Below are 3,938 nucleotides of genomic sequence, written 5' to 3'. Positions count from 1 at the left end.
AGCCAAGCTCACAACGTCGTGATGCAATCTGCTATTTTAAAAGAATGGCACAAAATAGTTTCAGATGGGGGTCCTTGGCCAAAATCCAAATGAATTTGGGGGTCATTGGCTTGAAACAGTTTGAGAACCATGACTAGCCTGTATAAGTGAATATACTACTGCGTGCACCTTTTCCGTTCTGACAAAAGTGCTCATTGTGAAACTACTGAGATGTAATGAGGGGACGTGTGATTTTCTACAGGTATCCTGCTGTGCACACACACACTTAGCTCTAGATTGGATGCTATTCATTGAGTTCACAGTTTTTATGTTTTCACTTGAAGGTGTTACCTGAGAGCCCTGTCTGTCTGTCTGTGTCTCTCTCTCTCTCTCTCTCTCTCTCTCTCTCTCTCTCTCTCTCTCTCACTCCATTTTCTCAGTTTTTGAGAAAACAGATCTTATTTGGGTAGCTGGCACAACAGCTCTGTATCAGGTGGTATCTTAATGGTCTGAAGCACTTGTTCTCACCGTCCAGGGACCCCAGCCAGCCAGGGGTCCTTATGGAGGTTCCAGGGGTCCAGGGACCCCAGCCAGCCAGGGGTCCTTATGGAGGTTCCAGGGGTCCAGGGACCCCAGCCAGCCAGGGGTCCTTATGGAGGTTCCAGGGGTCCAGGGACCCCAGCCAGGGGTCCTTATGGAGGTTCCAGGGGTTCAGGGACCCCAGCCAGGGGTCCTTATGGAGGTTCCAGGGGTCCAGGGACCCCCAGCCAGGGGTCCTTATGGAGGTTCCAGGGACCCCAGCCAGGGGTCCTTATGGAGGTTCCAGGGGCCCAGGGACCCCAGCCAGCCAGGGGTCCTTATGGAGGTTCCAGGGGTCCAGGGACCCCAGCCAGCCAGGGGTCCTTATGGAGGTTCCAGGGGCCCAGGGACCCCAGCCAGCCAAGGGTCCTTATGGAGGTTCCAGGGGTCCAGGGACCCCAGCCAGGGGTCCTTATGGAGGTTCCAGGGGTCCAGGGACCCCAGCCAGGGGTCCTTATGGAGGTTCCAGGGGTCCAGGGACCCCAGCCAGGGGTCCTTATGGAGGTTCCAGGGGTCCAGGGACCCCAGCCAGGGGTCCTTATGGAGGTTCCAGGGACCCCAGCCAGGGGTCCTTATGGAGGCTCCAGGGGCCCAGGGACCCCAGCCAGCCAGGGGTCCTTATGGAGGTTCCAGGGGCCCAGGGACCCCAGCCAGCCAAGGGTCCTTATGGAGGTTCCAGGGGTCCAGGGACCCCAGCCAGGGGTCCTTATGGAGGTTCCAGGGGTCCAGGGACCCCAGCCAGCCAAGGGTCCTTATGGAGGTTCCAGGGGCCCAGGGACCCCAGCCAGCCAGGGGTCCTTATGGAGGTTCCAGGGGTCCAGGGACCCCAGCCAGCCAGGGGTCCTTATGGAGGTTCCAGGGGTCCAGGGACCCCAGCCAGCCAGGGGTCCTTATGGAGGTTCCAGGGGCCCAGGGACCCCAGCCAGGGGTCCTTATGGAGGTTCCAGGGGCCCAGGGACCCCAGCCAGCCAGGGGTCCTTATGGAGGTTCCAGGGGCCCAGGGACCCCAGCCAGGGGTCCTTATGGAGGTTCCAGGGGTCCAGGGACCCCAGCCAGGGGTCCTTATGGAGGTTCCAGGGGTCCAGGGACCCCAGCCAGGGGTCCTTATGGAGGTTCCAGGGGTCCAGGGACCCCAGCCAGCCAGGGGTCCTTATGGAGGTTCCAGGGGTCCAGGGACCCCCAGCCAGGGGTCCTTATGGAGGTTCCAGGGACCCCAGCCAGGGGTCCTTATGGAGGCTCCAGGGGCCCAGGGACCCCAGCCAGCCAGGGGTCCTTATGGAGGTTCCAGGGGTCCAGGGACCCCAGCCAGCCAGGGGTCCTTATGGAGGTTCCAGGGGTCCAGGGACCCCAGCCAGCCAGGGGTCCTTATGGAGGTTCCAGGGGTTCAGGGACCCCAGCCAGGGGTCCTTATGGAGGTTCCAGGGGTCCAGGGACCCCAGCCAGCCAGGGGTCCTTATGGAGGTTCCAGGGGTCCAGGGACCCCAGCCAGCCAGGGGTCCTTATGGAGGTTCCAGGGGCCCAGGGACCCCAGCCAGGGGTCCTTATGGAGGTTCCAGGGGCCCAGGGACCCCAGCCAGCCAGGGGTCCTTATGGAGGTTCCAGGGGCCCAGGGACCCCAGCCAGGGGTCCTTATGGAGGTTCCAGGGGCCCAGGGACCCCAGCCAGGGGTCCTTATGGAGGTTCCAGGGGCCCAGGGACCCCAGCCAGGGGTCCTTATGGAGGTTCCAGGGGCTCCCCAGCTAAATTAGTTAATACATACACACATAATCAGTTTAACCACTTCCAACATTGGAATATTATTGAAACATTTTCACAACACAGATCTTGAATTAATATTGTCAGATGGAGGTGTGTGTGTGTGTGTGTGTGTGTGTGTGTGTGTGTGTGTGTGTGTGTGTGTGTGTGTGTGTGTGTGTGTGTGTGTGTGTGTGTGTGTGTGTGTGTGTGTGGGTGTGTGGGTGGGTGGGGGGGGGGGGGGTGTGATAGGGTCCTTGACATGAACACGTTCCCTGAATGAATACCCCTGGCTCTCTTCCAGTCATTCCCAGTCATTTTTTAAATAATAAGCAAAAGAAGTGAATCATTAATAGGGTGTGTTGTTTGGCCAGACTCCTATTCCTGGTGCTAATCAGCTGCACATGCTCCACTGCCAGCCTGTAATCAGTCCCAGAGATAAAGATATTATGACCGCAGTCAGACAGGTGGAAACCTTGTATGTCCAAAAAAATAACCCCCACAGAGACTGCACAAAAAGGGGAATAAACAAAAACAAAAACACAAAAGAAAATATAACACATCAAACTAAATCATGTAAACTACAGTGAGGAAGAAATAAGATACTTCTTTATGAGGTTTCTTGAATATTGGCAAGGATAATGAGGACTTTTAAGTGATGCATAGGGAATTCCGTAAATGAGGGCCTCTAAATTTGATGAATGATTGATGTTTGGAAGTACGACGAAAGGGTAATAATTGCCTTGTCGGGTAGGAGTGAATGTCAGAAGTAACACGGAAAAAAATATGAAAAGAAGAGGGAATGTCTTGTTTCTATTTTTATTTATTTAAACATAAATAAACAGGTTTGAAAAACGTTTACTTTGTCAATAGGTAATAGTGAATATATATAGATTAATATATATAGATTAATTTTTTTGATCTCCTATTTTCACTATGCTTTTTACAAAAGTTGAAATACTTACTGTATGGAGATCTGAGGTTTTTTCCATAATGACAAAGATATGCATGTTGTCACTAGATCTGCTCTTTATGGATCCCCGGGGTTCAGCTCAGTTCATGGAGAGATCACCTAAACTTTACAACTTATGGAGGGGGAATTTGCCTGGTTTTTAACCACTTAAGCCAGGGGTTTTCAACTGATTATGAACCAGGGACCACCACGCTGACTAATAATCAACCTGGGGACCGGACCACCACCCTGACTAAGAATCAACCTGGGGACCACCACCCTGACTAAGAATCAACCTGGGGACCACCACCCTGACTAAGAATCAACCTGGGGACCACCACGCTGACTAAGAATCAACCTGGGGACCACCACCCTGACTAAGAATCAACCTGGGGACCACCACGCTGACTAAGAATCAACCTGGGGACCCCTGTTGAATTGGGTGAGGGGATATTAAAATTAATATCAAATTTGTTAATTTGAGGTGAATTAAATCAAGCCCTTAACAGGCAGTATAATTTAACTGGCATATGCTAGCCACCCTTTCAACAGGTGGTCCGTGGACCACTGGTGGTCCGTTGAGGTATTGCATGTGGTCCCTGACCATGCATTTAGTAATGTAGCAAAGTGAAGATTTTGTATTTTCTTCCACGGAACAGTGCACTAATCCGTCTGTGCACTGTTCCGTGGAAGT

Source organism: Protomyctophum parallelum (genome assembly GCF_964188405.1).
Source record: "Protomyctophum parallelum genome assembly, chromosome: 8".
Lineage (NCBI taxonomy): Eukaryota > Metazoa > Chordata > Actinopteri > Myctophiformes > Myctophidae > Protomyctophum > Protomyctophum parallelum.
Note: the sequence above shows the minus strand (reverse complement) of the source record.